This window comes from Triticum aestivum, chromosome 4A, assembly GCF_018294505.1.
Source record: "Triticum aestivum cultivar Chinese Spring chromosome 4A, IWGSC CS RefSeq v2.1, whole genome shotgun sequence".
NCBI lineage: Eukaryota > Viridiplantae > Streptophyta > Magnoliopsida > Poales > Poaceae > Triticum > Triticum aestivum.
Window position 1 is genome coordinate 353,272,695 of NC_057803.1, and position 18,087 is coordinate 353,290,781.

Genomic DNA, 18,087 nt, shown 5'->3' on the forward strand with positions numbered 1-18,087 from the left:
TTCGTCTGCTCCCCCAGCTTAGCACTACGACCCTTGATGGCATCCTCCCGAGCCTTCATCTCCTCCTCCTTCGCTTCGTGGTCGCGTGCCTCCTGCGCGCGCTCATCGCGCAGCCTCTTCAGCTTGTCCTCTAGATCTCGGTAGCGGTCACGGGCCGCCTCAGCGTCCATCAGCGCCGCCTCGCGATTGGCCGCAGCTCTGGCGGCAGCTTGCTTCCCCTGCTCGGAGGCCGCGGCAGCCTGGCTCAGCAACGCTCGAACGTCCGAGTCGGAGTGAAGCCAGCCTGAGGCTAGCTCTAGGCACCCGGTCACTAGGTGTGGGTCCGCGCCAAGAAGGTCTTCCCGCAGCTTGGCCATCCCCGTGAAAACATGCTCCAAGGATACGGAGGGAGCGGAAGAATTCGACGCCAGGTGAGCAGCAGGAGGAGGAGGCGACATTGTTACCAGAGCCTGGAAGATCGAGGGCTCCAAAACCCTTGGGACCTCATGAGCAGAGCCAGGTGCCAGCACTTCTGGAGGCAGCGGGGCCATGCGGGTTGGTTCATCTTGCCGATGCTCCTCTTGGCCTCGCGAGGGCGGCTAGGCTGGAGAGGTGCGAGTGTTATCGCCTCTCTTCTCTGTGGAGGGGGGCGCGACCACGACACCCTCCCTCCTCTTCTTCACTGAAGATGCCGGCATGGTCATTCGAGGGTGAACATCAGAAAATAACAAGTACAAGCCGGAACAAGGCAAAGCTCGAAGCACTTACTGATCCACTGCGACATAATCCACCTTCCGCTTGGTGAGCCTGAAGCCCGAAAGCGTCAGGGCCTGAGGAGCGGGCGCGTGGACTCCGAGAGCAGAAGACGGTGCAGCGGAAGGGCCGGAACCGGCCCCAGGCGGCACCACGTCGGAGGCAACATCCTGAGAGGCCAGCGACGACCTACCCCTTGTCGGGATAGGGGGCAGCTCCCTCACCTCCCGGCGGGCGACGACCTCGACATCGTCTGGAAGGGCCTGGGGGATGTCAGCCTTGCTCAAGGGGGAGTTGTCCCCCATTCCCTCGGGGATCTCCTCCGAGTCTTCCTCATCCTCTTCCTTCCCACGGGACTCGTCAGAAGACACCTCCACCGGCTTCGGCATTGCGGAGGCCCCAACGAGCACCGGCGGCACCAGCCCGTGCGCATCAAAAGTCGGCCCGAAGTCAACGAATTGCTCCCAGTCTCTGCGACGGAACAAAGGAAAAAAGGCACTCGGCGGGTACCCTGGTTGTCCCCAACCAAGTGGCGCAGGACTACAGTCAGCTCATCATCAGGCAGGGTCGCTGGGCTCACACGAACCTTGTCCCCTTCATCTCCAAGCTTCCACAAGGGGCTCGTGTGCGCCTGGAGTGGAGCAACGCATAGCGTCAAGAATTCCCTCAGGAGCATGACCCCCGTCACCTTGGTCGCTTTCGCATTGCCCGACTTCAAATCAGACTTCATCTGCTCCAGCACCGACGTCGCCCGCTCATCAGCGAGCTCTGCACAAGACCACCCTTTATCAGATTAGGGAGCCTCCATTGGCAGTTCCAAGCGTGGATGAGCGCACTTGGCATTCATCATGACCCAATTGGCCTTGATGTCGTCGACCCTCTTCCCGGTGTTTGAGATCGAGTTGGCCTGGCCGGCCGCGATGAAGTTGGCGCACCCGAAGATGTGACCATCGGTGACACGGAGTAAGAAGAAGTGACGCAACAGTGCCACAGACGGCATCACGCCCAGGTACGCCTCGCAGTAATAGGTGAAGATAGACAGAAGAAGAACGGAATTGGGATGGAGATGTAGCGCCTGCAACCCGAAGTGGTGGAGGACCTCGAAGAATAAGTCAGAGAAAGGGGGAACCAACCCAGCAGCGATGCTGCTCATGAAGAAAGGGAAGAAGGTGCTTCCCTCAGGCTCTGGCTCGTCAGAGGCAAGCCGGATCTCTGTCTTACCCCTCTCGTTGCTTGCCCCCACCGTCAATAAGCGCGTGGCGGCTAGGCTCTTCTCTGTAACAGTGGGCGCATCAAGGGCTAGCTCATACCAGGCCGACGCCGAGGAGGACTTGACCTTGCGTGGCGCCATTGGACGCGGATGTGGAGCTAAGTCGAATCGGATCTGGAAGTTTCAGCAACATGGGGCGAGAAAGGGGATCTGGAGCAAGGCGAGGAAGAAGCAATGAAGGCAAGCACTGTCTGTGCCAGCCTTTCTGTCAAGTCGAGCAGTTGCCAAGGCAGCGTGTGGAAGCGGAGACGCCGACATCCAATCAACCGCCACACGGCAACCGAGGCCACAGGCTTTTGGGGCCCGCGGCGCTATGCGCTTGACCCTTTGGCTTCACCTCGAAGCCAATCCCGACAACGCCTTGGGCCCGGGGGCTACTGTCGGCGTTCTGGGAACGGGGGTCCCCAGACTTGCCTGCCTGCGGCCCATGGCGTGGCTGGGCTGCCAGGTTCGTATGACCCATCTTCAACAACAAGACATTCAAGACCCTCGCGAGGGGCCAAGCCTCACGGGGCGGACGATGCAAGACCCCCACAAGAGCGGCCTCGCCAGGCAGGATCATGAGGGGCAGAGATATCAAGGCAAGGAAAACCTCGCGGGGCTCCTCGTGACGTGAGCCATGATGATCGAGGCCAGACGGGCACCAGGCAGGCGCCAGCGCGTGCAACGTCCTTGTTTCCTCTTTGGTGCTAAGGGGGCAAGCGCAGACATGGAGTACCAAGGCATCAAGCAAAGGTTTCCATATTGGTGCAACGAGACCAGGACTAGAAGGACGGCAAGAAGGAGGTCACCATGGAGCCCAAGACAGCGTCATCAATAGATCCTTTTGCATGCGAAGACCACCTTTTGTCAGGATAGTTTGTACTAGATGTCCCCTTTTGAATTGGCCGTTGTTGGATCCCTTCCCGCTCAATATTTGGGGAGAGGACCAGGGCCTATATAAGAAGAACTTTCCACCACCATGATGGGGCATCGGATCGACACCATCACAAGTCGACAACTGACTCCGATCCTCACACACACAAGCACAGCAAACACAAGAACTCCTCGACCTTAGGAGGCTGTTCTTCCTCTTGTACTGTTCATCATTAGCCCAAGAGGCAATCCACCACCACCACACTGGAGTAGGGTATTACACCACAATGGTGGCCCGAACCAGTATAAATCTTGTGTCTTCCTATCTTGAGAGTTCGTCGTGGTCGTCTGTGAGATCTTAAAGAGCTATGGCATGGATCGATAGGGAGAAAACCTTCGCGCGCACCCCAGTGTTCGAACCTCAAGGGTCTGCCGGAACTCTAGATCAGACATTTCATACCCTCTGATACTACTCATAGATTCATCAAAATAAGCAAACAACACATAGAAAATAGAACATGTCAAAAACAGAACATTCTGTAGTAATCTGTAGGTTTTGAATACTTCTATAACTCCAAAAATCCTGAGAAATTAGGAAGGCGTAGGAAATTTGTTTATTAATCTATTGCAAGTGGAATTGGTATTTTTTCGCTCTCTAGTAAGAAATGAAAATCTTTCTCATGAGCGCATACTTTCTGTTTTTTACAGCAAGATCAAATAACAATCACCCAAGATGGTCCTAAAGACTTTACTTGGCACAAACACTAAATTAAACATAAAACCACATCTAAACAGAGGCTAGATGAATTATTTATTAATAAACAGGAACAAAATGCAAGGAACTAAAATAAAATTGGGTTGCCTCCCAACAAGCGCTATCGTTTAACTCCCCTAGCTAGGCATGAAGATTTCAATGATGCTCACATAAAGGATAAGAATTGAAATATAAAGAGAGCATCATGAAGAAAATGACTAGCACATTTAAGTCTAACCCACTTCGTATGCATAGGGATTTTGTGAGCAAACAACTTGTGGGAACAAGAATCAACATGCATAGGAAAGCTAAACAAGCATAACTTCAAAATTTTAAGCACATAGAGAGGAAACTTGATATTATTGCAATTCCTACAAGCATATGTTCCACCCTCATAGTAATTTTAAGTAGAATCATGAATGAATTCAACAATATAACCAGCACCTAAAGCATTCTTTTCATGATCTACAAGCATAGAAATTTTATTACTCTCCGCATAAGCAAAATTCATCTCGTTCGAAATAGTGGGAGTATCGTAAGAGACTCGAATACTATAAATTGTTTCCACATTTAAGGAGTAATGTTCAGAAAAATGGTACTCATAATCATGACAAGTTTTATAAATATAATCATCACTACTTTTTATAGCATAAGTGTCATCACAATAATTATCATAAGTAGTAACTTTGTTCTCATCATAATCGATTGAAACCTCTTCCGAGATAGTGGAATCATCACTAAATAAAGTCATGACCTCTCCAAATCCACTTTCATTATCATAATAAGATTAGACATCCTCCAAAATAGTGGGATAATTACTTCCTAAAGTTGACACTCTTCCAAACCCACTTTCATCAATATAATCATCATAAGTAGGAGGCATGCTATCATCATTATAAATTTGCATATCAAAACTTGGGAGACTACAAATATCATCTTCATTAAACATAGCATCCCCAAGCTTGGGACAAACATTAATTGCAGCAAATATATTTTCAAACTTGTCATTCTCATCAAACATAGCATCCCCAAGCTTGGGACTTTTCATATCATAAGCATAATCACTCTCATCATTAATAGTATGGATAGCACCAATAGTATAACAATTATCATCGCCACAATGAGTAATAGGAGCAACATTATTTGGGAGGGATACATTTTTACCTTTGCTTCTCCGTCTTTTCCTTTTCTTCTTCACATCATGTGTGGGTTCAATCCTCTTTTTGGAGCTCCTTATTGATGAGATTGGTTGAATAGAAGGCTACTCCTCATTACCTGATTCATCATAAGAAATAATAGGAGGATATTGGGAAGCCTCTTCCCTTTCATTAGTATTCTCTTCATCCTCTATTTGTTTTGTTTTCTTTATGTAATTGGCAAAATAAGGATTTTCAATGCAATTCACCGCACAATACATATAAATTTCCTCTAGATCAAAATTAATAACTCTATCAAGTGCAAATTCTAGAATAACCTTAGATATACGTTTCATTTCTTCATAACCCAAGAGCAAACTAAGTTCATTATGATGTGCAAGGGATATCAAGTCATCACAATTTTTGGACACGATACGATCCTGAAACAATTAGCATTGGGTACTGAAATGATCACGTTCATTGCGAAGTTCACAAGTACGGCTAAGAAAGTTTAAATTTTCAGCACAAACATCTAGCCTTTCTTGCAACCATTTAGTTTCCAAATACTTATGCCTCTTACATAATCTATCTTCCTTGTTTGCTTTGTACTTGCAAACTCTATGCACTCCACAAAAATCGATATGCTTATAAGAGATATTTTCATCATGACTAGTGCAATCATCATTGGTACTATGGATATTCAAAGAGTTCATACTAATAACATTGCAACCATGCTCATCATTCAAAGATTTAGTGCCAAACATTTTATAGACTTCTTCTTCTAGCACTTGAGCACAATTTTCCTTCCCATCATTCTCACGAAAGATATTAAAAAGATGAAGCGTGTGAGGCAAACTCAATTCCATTTTTTGTAGTTTTCTTTTATAAACTAAACTAGTGCTAAAACAAGAAACAAAAAGATTCGATTGCAAGATCTAAAGATATACCTTCAAGCACTAACCTCCCAGGCAAAGGCGCCAGAAAATAGCTTGATATCTACTACACAACCTTCTTCTTATAGACATTGTTGGGCCTCCAAGTGCAGAGATTTGTAGGACAGTAGCGAATTTCCCTCAAGTGGATGACCTAAGGTTTATCAATCCGTGGGAGGCGTAGGATGAAGATGGTCTCTCTGAAGCAACCCTGCAACCAAATAACAAAGATTCTCTTGTGTGCCCAACACACCCAATACAATGGTAAATTGTATAGGTGCACTAGTTCGGCGAAGAGATGGTGATACAGGTGCAATATGGATAGTAGATAATGGTTTTTGTAATCTGAAAATATAAAAACAGCAAGGTAACTAATGATAAAAGTGAGCACAAACGGTATTGCAATGCTAGGAAACAAGGCCTAGGGTTCATACTTTAACTAGTGCAAGTTCTCTCAACAATAATAACATAATTGGATCATATAACTATCCCTCAACATGCAACAAAGAGTCACTCCAAAGTCACTAATAGAGGAGAACAAATGAAGAGATTATGGTAGGGTACGAAACCACCTCAAAGTTATCCTTTTTGATCGATCTATTCAAGAGTTCGTAGTAAAATAACACGAAGCTATTCTTTCCGTTCAATCTATCATAGAGTTCGTACTAGAATAACACCTTAAAACACAAATCGACCAAAACCCTAATGTCAGCTAGATACTCCAATGTCACCTCAAGTATCCGTGGGTATGATTATACGATATGCATCACACAATCTCAGATTAATCTATTCAGCCAACACAAAGAACTTCAAAGAGTGCCCCAAAGTTTCTACTGGAGAGTCAAGACGAAAACGTGTGCCAACCCCTATGCATAAGTTCATGAGGTCACGGAACTCGCAAGTTGATCACCAAAACATACATCAAGTGGATCACGTGATATCCCATTGTCACCACAGATAAGCACATGCAAGACATACATCAAGAGTTCTCAAATCCTTAAAGACTCAATCCGATAAGACAACTTCAAAGGGAAAACTCAATTCATCACAAGAGAGTAGAGGCGGAGAAACATCATAAGATCCAACTATAATAGCAAAGCTCGCGAACATCAAGATCATGCCAACTCAAGAACACGAGAGAGAGAAAGAGGGAGAGAGAGAGATCAAACACATAGCTACTGGTACATACCCTCAGCCCCGAGGGTGAACTACTCCCTCCTCGTCATGGAGAGCGCCGGGATGATGAAGATGGCCACTGGAGAGGGATTCCCCCCTCCGGCAGTGTAACGCCCCGCATACAACTTTACATATTCGTAACTCTAACTCTTCCCTTTTCTGGAGATGTGTGGTGAGTTTTCCCTTCGTGGTTGGGTTTCGTCTCTGTTTTCCATTTTGTCCATGTCATGCATTTCATATCATGTCATCACGTGCATTGATTTTGCATATGTGTTCGTCTCATGCATCCGAGCATTTTCCCCGTTGTCCATTTTGCAATCTGTCACTCCTACGTCCTCTGGCGCCCCCTTTTGTCTCTTTTCCTGTGCGGGTGTTAAACTTCCTCGGAATGGACACAGATTTGCCAAGCATCCTTGGCACACCACCGGTAGACCACCTATCAAGTTTCGTGCCATTTGGAGTCCGTTTAATACTCCAACGGTTAACCGAGGAACCGTAAAAGCCTCTTGTGTGTTGCAGACCAACACCCCTCCAAAGTGTCACAATAACCAATCCAAACCACTTCCATGTCCTCCGCTGTCGGATCACGATCGCGTGGCCGAAAACCGCACCTCATTTGGACATTCCTACCTCCCTATATATATGTGTGTGTGTGTGTCTCCCTCCGATTTTTTTCGCGTAGTACAAAACCCTAGCTAAGCTCCCACGCCGCCGTCGGACATGTCCGCCTTCTGCCGGACATCCTGCACCGCCACCCCGAGCCAGTGGCACGCCGCCACCTATCCTGCATGCCTCCGCCGCCACCACGGCCCGCCAGGCCCAGGGCAGGCCCGCCCGGGCCTGAACTGCCCCGTCACCTCCGCCCGAGCGCGCCCGGGATCTCCCTTGCCGACGCCGCCGCCCGCCGCCGCCATTCCGGCCACCGCCTCGCGCCAGGCTCACCACGCCGCCGTCCATCGACGGTCCGCCGCCTTGCCCTAGCGCCGCCCGACCATGCCGCGCTCTACCGCCAAGCTCGCCGACCTCCTCCTCCGCCCTCGAGCTTCGCCGGATCCGCGCCGCCCCGCTCTCCACCGACCTCGCCGCCAGCCACCCTCTTCCCGGCGAGGCGGCTCCTCCTCGGTACGTGTGCCGTGCACCGGATCCAGATCTGAAACCCTAAGGTTGACCCAGAAATATCCCAAGTCCCTGAGATTTTGCATTTTCATGCCCTGTTCATCATGCCATAACTCCATGACCGTACCTCCATTTCATGCGCATGATATATCAAACTGTTCATCATGATGTGCTCTTCAATTTGTTCTAGTGTGTCATGCTTGTTTGAGTCCATCTTGATGCCGAAATCATTGATGCAAGAGTGCTATAAAATGTTAGGTGCTGATTCTTAGCAGAGTATGAGCATTTGTCATTTTTGCTACATTTGTTGTGTGCTTCATATGGGCATGAGCTCTACATGTGTTTTGGTCTATGCCATGCCATCTTTACAGGGGTGCTTGCCCTGTATTTTTGTGATCTACGTGGTGACTAGAACAAGCATGCAAAGTAGCTCTCGTGATATTTCTGATTTTAGAGACTTAGAATTTTGCTAAGTCATTGCTCTGTTGTTATTTTTATGCCATGTGTTCATGTTGCTACAGTGAGATCCATGCTTTTATTTGAGTTACTTCAGTAAGGATGATTTGGACATATGGCCATTCTCTATCCATCCATGCCCCTTTTTGCATTTATGGTTCGCCTTAGCATGACTTGAACTTGCTCTACTTTTGCTATAAAATGTTCCTGGAAGATTGTTTACATGTTAATCAATTTTGCCAAGGTTGTTGTAGTTGATCCCTGCATGCTATGAGCTTATTCTTGCTTTGGTTAGATTCATGAACATGCCATCTTACTGATGCTATGCTTATATTGTCATGCAATGCCTTGTGTTGAGTGAATCGAGCTCACAAAGATGCCTTCATAATTCTATTTATGCCATGCCTAGTTTTCTGCTAAGTCTGAATCTGTTAACGAAACTTGCTATGTTTACATGGGTGCCATCATATCTTATGATCCTTTTGGCTTATGGGCAGTCATGGACTTTCATCCATGCTTTTAGTAGATTCATGCCATGCCTTTTTTGGCTACGATGTTATCTTGTAGCATGTTGTTTGCTTGCTCTAAACATTGCTTCCTGATGTTAATTCCTGGCATGTTAGTATTTTCACTAAGTCTCTGAAGCTGATATCTTTTGCACTTTTGTCATGCTTGTTTGAACCCGCTCTTATGTGATTTAGCCGTAGTTCAGTGTTCATCTTTTTTCAAGAATCTTGAGTAGATCACTGCCATGTGCTTTGTTGCTATGTTGGAGTGTAGTAGCTTAGTTTCTTGTTGCATTCTAGATGGCATCGCGCTGTTAATCGCAGAATTGTGCCATTATTGTTTTGCTTGCCATTTGCAAACCGCGCATCCGATTTCGGTGATCTTTATATCGATTTCGACCGAAATCAACTTATCTTTCCAGCGCCATACTTGGTTTGCCAAGTTGATGCCTGGTTCAAGCTTTCCATTCCGAAGCACGCATATGCATTGCATATCTCATCCCGCATATCATGCCATGTTTTGCATCATGTTGCTTGCGCATTGCACCATGGTTGATTGTTGGTTACTTTGCTTGTGTTCTTGCTTTAGGTAGAGCCAAGAGACGAGTTCATGATTGAGGAACCCGTTGAGTACACTTACGAGGATCAAGCTTTCGTAAACTCGGAGAACTTTGCAGGCAAGATGACCATACCCTCGAAATCACTTCTATCTTTGCTTGCTAGTTGTTCGCTCTATTGCTATGCCGTGACACCTACCACATGCTTTATCATGCCTCCCATATTGCCATGTCAAGCCTCTAACCCACCTTTCCTAGCAAACTGTTGTTTGGCTATGTTACCGCTTTGCTCAGCCCCACTTTTAGCGTTGCTAGTTGCAGGTGAAGATGGAGTTTGTTCCTTGTTGGAACATGGTTATTGTTGGGATATCATTATTATATCTTGCTTACATTAATGCATATATATACTTGGTAAAGGGTGCAAGGCTCGGCCTTATGCTTGGTGTTTTGTTCCACTCTTGCCGCCCTAGTTTCCGTCATACCGGTGTTATGTTCCTTGATTTTGCGTTCCTAACGCGGTTGGGTGTTATGGGAACCCCTTGATAGTCACTTTGAATAAAACTCCACCAGCAAGGCCCAACCTTGGTTTTACATTTGCCTAACAACCTATCACCTTCCGTTGGGTTCTGCAGACTCAAGGGTCATCTTTATTCTAACCCCCCGGGCCAGTGTTTGTCTAAGTGTTGGTCTGAACTAGAGCCCCTTGTAGCGGCACCTTGGGGAAACTTGAGGGCTGGTTTTAGTTGTACGGATTGCTCATCCGGTGTTGCCCTGAGAACGAGATATGTGCAGCTCCTATCGGGATGTCGGCACATCGGGCGGGTTTGCTGGTCTTGTTTACCATTGTCGAAATGTCTTGTAACCGGGATTCCGAGTGTCTGATCGGGTCTGCCTAGGAGAAGGAATATCCTTCATTGACCATGAGAGCTTGTGATGGGCTAAGTTGGGACACCACTGCAGGGTTTTGAAATTTCAAAAGCCGTGCCCGCGGTTATGGGCAGATGGGAATTTGTTAATAGTTGATTGTAGAGAACTTGCCACTTAAGTTAATTAAAATGAATCCACCACGTGTTTAGATGTGATGGTCTCTTTTCGGCGGGATCCGGGAAGAGAACACTATTTTGTGTTATGCTTGAACGTAAGTAGTTTCAGGATCACTTCTTGATCATTATAGTTTCTCGACCGTTGCATTGCTTCTCTTCTCGATCTTATTTGCGTAAGTTAGCCACCATATATGCTTAGTGCTTGCTGCAGCTCCACCTCACTACCCTGTCCTACCTTTAAGCTTAAATAGTCTTGATCGCGAGGGTGTGAGATTTCTGAGTCCTCATGGCTCATAGATACTTCCAAACCGTTACAGGTGACGATGATACCAGTGTAGGTGATGCAACCGAGCTCAAGAGGGAGCTCGATGAAGATCGTGTTTGTTGTGGTGTTTCGTTTCCAGTTGATCAGTAGTGGAGCCCAGTCGGGACGATCGGGGATCTAGCATTTCGGGTTGTCTTTCTTTATTTGGTTCCGTAGTCGGACCTTGATTGTATTCTAGTTGATGTAATGCCATATTTATATATTGCCTGAAGTGGCGATTGTAAGCCAACTCTTTATCCCTTTCTAATTCAGTACATGGGATGTGTAAAGATTACCCCTCTTGGAACATGCCTAATATGCGGTTATGCCTCTAAGTTGTGCTCCGACACGTGGGAGATATATCTGCATCGTGGGTGTTATAAGTTGGTAATCAGAGCCTTCCCCGACTTAGGAGCCCCCTGCTTGATCGAATCGCTGGCGTTGTTGAGTCTAGAAAAACATGTTTTGAGTCTTATAGGATTATATATATAGGAGAGTAGGATTCTTTTTACTCCTCAGTCCCTTCGTCACTCTGGTGAGGCCTCCTGACGTAGAGTTTTGACTCTTCTCTCCTCAAATTTCACAAATTTTTTTAGGATCATGCGGGTATCTTGGAATCGTTCCGATGGTTTTGTGGTGAGAACATTGTTCTTGGTGCCTCGTGACATTTTGGGGTTGTGGCAGTGTCCCGGGGAGTTGAGATCCGAGGTGTTGTTGTCACAATTTTATCGTTGCAGTTCTGGAATACCTGAGTTCGCCGACATCGAAAATCTCCTTTATGCAGTTGTTGGTGAGATAACCTCGACGCCACCGAGTACTGGGGCGGGAGTTCGGGAGTATTGCCATAACTCGTATAACGGATGCTTTTTGAAGGTTGAGGTAAATGATTTCCGAAGGTTTCTTGGTTATGTGTTGAAGGATGGATACAACTAGATGTAGAATTTGCTAGTTTTGGGTGAGATATTATGCTTTCCCTGTATCCCCAACACCTGATTGCATAACCAGAAAGTTTCGGGAGTTTATATGTGGGAATTCAAGTAGCTCGTAGGATATGTTTCCAACAGACATATGATACGATATGGGATCTATCATATGTTTGTTTCCGGATTATTCTGCAAGCCAATCCTTTGTTTTGTTTTTATTTGTGGTATTCGAGTTGCTTCGAAGTCAAGTGTTGATTCCATACCTTCTTATTCATCGAGATTGTCATGTCAATCCTTTTCAACCGGTGTGTTTCTGGTCATGTGGATACGATCATTTTCAACATCCGCAAGTTCAACTCAGTTTTCATCAACGGTGTTTGTTTCATCCGTCTCCAAGTTGTCTTTGTTTTTCCCGCCCTCCCACCCTTTTGTTTTCTTCGAGGACTCAGATTTCTTAATCAAGTATACTTTTTATTGATGGGAAGTCTCTCCATTCTTTTCCGTCAATATTCTTATCCGGTGATTCTCATGAAGATTCTAACGGAGCTTCAAGTTCATTATTCTTCGTTCTCTTTCTTCTCTGGTGGTTTCAATTCAAGCTTTGTCGATCATATCTTTTCCTCATTTTAAATGCTTTCTCATGCCGGTGCACCTCTTAGTCGTTCATTTCTCTCTATTCATATCCGAAGTGCTGAACATTTCTCAGAAGATTTGTTTCCATTCTCAATCCGTTCAAGTTATTTTGAGGTTGTTATCTCATTCTGGATATTTAATTCTACCGGTGCAATCTCTCTTTTCAAGTAATTTTTCAACGGTGTTTCTTTCGAGTGGGCCCTAACCCACATGCCTTTTCCTAGGATCTTACCTGACCCTTCTAATTCTTTCCGAAGTTATTCCCAAACTCTTTCAAAGTTTGACGTAAGAATGAGTTGTCATCAATCAAATGTCTTTCTCCAAGATCGGTCAAATTATTTTCATTGTTGGCTCAACCTCTTCGCTTTTCATTCTCCCGAAGTATCTCAACAATTCTTGGTAGTGTTTCTCATCGTCATTCTTGGATTTTGAAGACCGAAGAAGAGTTTTTCCTCCAAATCTTACCCGTTCTCTTAAGAATCATGGTTCTAGCTTGATGCCATCCTCTCATAATTGTTTTAGATTGTGAGAATTCTTTTCATTCATCTGGAGCATTTCAGGAGTCTTTTCAGTTTGATTCTCCGGAGGCCATCATATCAGAATTATTCATTCCAGCTTTCAGCTCTCGTTATCCAAATCTTACGAGTGCATCGTTCAAGTATTCTCAAATCAATTCGGGATCTCTTCGTTCACTTGCATCTGAATTCCCTCAAGTATCTTCATTTGTTCTCTAATTCTTACCGGTGATTATTCCCTTTACTTCGTTCATTTCCAATTCTTATGGCGGTTCGTTCAAGATTTCTCTTCCTTCTTTATCATATTAATTTATCCGTTGTTTCAGTCCTACCGGTGGTTCATTGAAGACCTTTCCGTGTTTATGCTCTATCTCTCTTAATCCTTTCAACGAGAATAAGTAGTATGCCAATCCATTGCTTGTCATCAATTTAATTGGTGAAGGATAAGCATAATGTAATTTTTATTCTTGTTTCATCCAAGTGATTAATTCCTTTATTCCGGAGGCTCATCAAACTCTTGATTTCTTTTGTTCATCTTTCTTTTCCGGAGTTCCAAGTTTTTCCGCATTATCTTGTCACGAAGCTCCATCTAAATCATCGCAAGGCTTCACCTTGTGTTTTCAACTTCTCTTTCCTTTCGTTTGGTCATCCTTTTATTACTAGAGTTCTTCATGGAGGCTCTACATGATGGTTCAGCAAGGATTTAATTCCTTCTTGAAGTGTTCATTGAGATTCTTTTTAGAGGAGCTCAAGTATTCTTCATCTTGCATTCCGAAGTGCAACTCTTTCTATCTTATCTTTTTCAGGTGGTGTTATGTCTTCCTTGAAAATTTTCCCTTCATGTTTCATGATTCAAAAGTTGTTAGGAATGAGATATGTAAACCCATCACTTTCTTCCTTAGAGTTATCTTGGTATAGTTTTCACCTAAAGCCTTACATTGGGAATGTTGCTCCGTGTGGTGATTAACTATGATCCAAGGTCTCTTATCACCTTGGTGGAAGAAGCTGTTATCTTTTCTAGCTCCCAATCAAATTTTTTGTGTGAGTGGCAGGTTGTTAGCTCATAATTTTGAGATGTATTCCATAAGTCCATATCAAGCTTATCCTTTCATTGTTGATAATCAAAGAACTCCGTTCTAGCATTTGTTGTAAGCGTGCTCTCTCAAGATCTTGTTTTCCCTCCGTTCATTCCATTCCATTCTTTCATTTCTTCCGGAGGCACTGTGATGTTGCTCTTTTCTCTCATCATCTTGAATGGTGAGGATCATGTTATTTTCGTGCTTATCCATTCAACTGGAGTGTTGTGCCCTCTGCTCAAGTTCTTTTCATCTTATCAAGTCTTGCGTCTCTTTTCAACCGGAGTGCTGTCCGAATTTGTTCTTCCTTGTTCCTATTTTCTGATGGAGTGTTTTCAACTTAGACCATCTCCGTTGTATTCTTTTCTCAAATGGTTTAACCTTTCAAGGTTCTTTGGTTTCACTCGTTTGTCAAAGAAGCAACTTTGTTTTACCTCTTTTTCTTCCATTTCCATTCGGTGCCATCCTAGATCTCGGGACGAGATCCTCTCGTAGTGGTGGAGTGTTGTAATGCCCCGGATACAACTTTCCATATTCGTAACTCCGACTCTTGCCTTTTCCGGAGATGTGTTGTGAGGTTTCCCTTTGTGGTTGGGTTTCGTCTCCGTTTTTCATTTTGTCCATGTCATGCATTTCATATCATGTCATCATGTGTATTGCTTTTGCATACGTGTTCGTCTCATGCATCTGAGCATTTTCCCCGTTGTCCGTTTTGCAATCCGTCACTCCTACGTCCTCCGATGCCCCCTTTTGTCTCCTTTCGTGTGCGGGTGTCAAACTTCCTCGGAATGGACCGAGATTTGCCAAGCGGCCTTGGTACACCACCGGTAGACCGCCTGTCCAGTTTCGTGCCATTTGGAGTCCGTTTGATACTCCAACGGTTAACCTAGGAACCGTAAAAGCTTCTTGTGTGTTGCAGCCCAACACCCCACCAAAGTGGACCAATAACCCATCCAAACCCCTTCGATGTCCTCCGCCGTCGGATCACGATCGCGTGGCCGAAAACCGCACCTCATTTGGACATTCCTACCTCCCTCTATTTATATATATGTGTCTCCCTCCGAATTTTTCGCGCAGTACAAAACCCTAGCTAAGCTCCCACGCCGCCGCCCTGAGCCAGTGGCGCTCCGCCACCTGTCCCGCACGCCTCCCCCGCCGCCATGGCCCGCCGGGCCCAAGGCAGGCCTGCCCTGGCCCAAACCGCCCCGCCGCCTCCGCCCGAGCGCGCCCGAGCCGCTCGGGATCTCCCTCGCTGGCGCAGCCGCTCGCTGCTCCCCGCCGCCATTCCGGCCACCTCCTCGCGCTAGGCTAGCCGCGCCGCCGTCCATCGCCGCTCCACCGCCTCGCCCTGGCGCCGCCCGACCATGCTGTGCTCCATCGCCAAGCTCACCGGCCTCCTCCTCCGCCGTCGAGCTTCGCTGGATCTGCGCCGCCCCGCTCTCCACTGACCTAGCCGCCGGCCACCCTCTTCCAGGCGAGCCGGCTCCACCTCGGTTCAGGCGCTGTGCCCCGGATCCAGATCTGAAACCCTAAGGTTGACCTAGAAATATCCCAAGTGCCTGAGATTTTGCATTTTCATGCCCTGTTCATCATGCCATAACTCCATGACTGTAGCTCCATTTCATGCGCATGATATATCAAAATGTTCACCATGATGTGTTCTTCAATTTGTTCCATTGTGTCATGCTCGTTTGAGTCCATATTGACGCCCAAATCGTTGATGCCAGAGTGCTATAAAATGTTAGGTGCTGATTCTTAGCAGAGTATGAGCATTTGTCATTTTTGCTACATTTGTTTTGTGCTGCATATGGGCATGAGCTCTACATGTGTTTTGGTCTATGCTGTGCCATATTTATAGGGGTGCTTGCCATGTATTTTTGTGATCTATGTGGTGACTAGCACAAGAATGCAAAGTAACACTCGTGATATTGCTGATTTCAGAGATTAGAATTTTGCTAAGTCATTGCTCTGCTGTTATTTTTATGCCATGTGTTCATGTTGCTATAGTGAGATCCATGCTTTATTTGAGTTACTTCAGTAAGTATGATTTGGACATTTGGTTGTGCTCTATCCATAAATGCCCCTGTTTGCATTTATGGTGTGCCCTAGAATGACCTAATCTTGCTCTACGTTTGCTATTAAATGTTCCTGGCAGATTGTTTACGTGTTAATCAATTTTGCCAAGGTTGTTGTAGTTGATCCATGAATGCTATGAGCTTGTTCTTGCTTTGTTTAGCTTCATAAACATGCCATCCTGCTGATGCTATGCTTATCTTGTCATGCAATGCCTTGTGTTGAGTGATTCGAGCTCGCAAATATGCCTTCATAATCCTGTTTATGCCATGCCCAGTTTTCTGCCAAGTCTGAATCTGTTAACGAAACTTGCTATGTTTACATGGGTGCCATCATATCGTATGATCCTTTTTGGCTTATGGTCAGTAAGGGACTTTTGTTCTATGCTTGGCGTAGATTCATTCCATGCCTTTGTTTGCTATGATGCCATCCTGTAGCATGTTTTTTGCTTGCTCTAAACATTGTTTCCTGATGTTAATTCCTGGCATGTTAGTATTTTCACTAAGTCGGTGAAGCTGATATCTTTTGCACTTTTGCCATGCTTGTTTGAACCTGCTCTTGTGTGATTTAGCCGTAGCTCAGTGTTCATATTTTGTCAAGCATCTTGAGTAGATCACTACCTTGTGCTTTGTTGCTATGTTAGAGTGCAGTAGCTTAGTTTTTTGTTGCATTCTAGATGGCATCATGCTGTTAATCGCAGAATTGTGCCATTATTGTTTTGCTTGCCATTTGCAAACCGTGCATCCGATTATGGTGATCTTTATATCGATTTCGACTGAAATCAACTTATCTTTCAAGCGGCACACTTAGTTTGCCAAGTTGATGCCTGGTTCAATCTTTCCTTTCCGAAGCACGCATATGCATTTCATATCTCATCCCGCATATCATGCCATGTTTTGCATCATGTTGCTTGCGCATTGCACCGTGGTTGATTGTTGGTTCCTTTGCTTGCGGTCTTGCTTCGGGTAGAGCCGAGATACGAGGTCGTGATCGAGGAACCCGTTGAGTACGCTTACGAGGATCAAGCTTTCGTCAACTCGGGGAACTTTGCAGGGAAGATGACCATACCCTCGAAATCATTTCTATCTTTGCTTGCTAGTTGTTTTCTCTATTGCTATGCCGCGATACCTACCACATGCTTTATCATGCCTCCCATATTGCCATGTCAAGCCTCTAACCCACCTTTCCTAGAAAACCATTGATTGGCTATGTTACCACTTTGCTCAGCCCCTCTTATAGCATTGCTAGTTGCAGGTGAAGATGGAGTTTGTTCCTTGTTGGAATATGGTTATTGTTGGGATATCATTATTATATCTTGCTTACATTAATGCATATATATACTTGGTAAAGGGTGGAAGGCTCGGCCTTATGCCTGGTGTTTTGTTCCACTCTTGCCGCCCTAGTTTCCGTCATACCGGTGTTATGTTCGTTGATTTTGCGTTCCTTACGCGGTTGGGTTATAATGGGAACCCGTTGATAGTTCGCCTTGAATAAAACTCCTCCAGCAAAGCCCAACCTTGGTTTTACCATTTTTCACCTAAGCCTTTTTCCCTTGGGTTCCGCAGACTCAAGGGTCATCTTTATTTTAAACCCCCGGGCCAGTGCTCCTCTGAGTGTTGGTCCAAACTAGAGCCCCTTGCAGCACCACCTCAGGGAAACTAGAGGGTTGGTTTTTGTTGTACGGATTGCTTATCCGATGCGCCCTGAGAAAGAGATATGTGCAGCTCCTATCGGGATTTGTCGGCATATTCGGGTGGCTTTGCTGGTCTTGTTTTACCATTGTCAAAATGTCTTGTAACCGGGATTCCGAGTCTGATCGGGTCTTCCTGGGAGAAGGAATATCCTTCGTTGACCGTGAGAGCTTGTGATGGGCTAAGTTGGGACACCCCTGCAGGGTTTTGAACTTTCGACAGCTGTGCCCACGGTTATGGGCAGATTGGAATTTGTTAATATCTGGTTGTAGAAAACCTGACACTTAACTTAATTTAAAATGAGTCAACCGCGTGTGTAGCCGTGATGGTCTCTTTTCG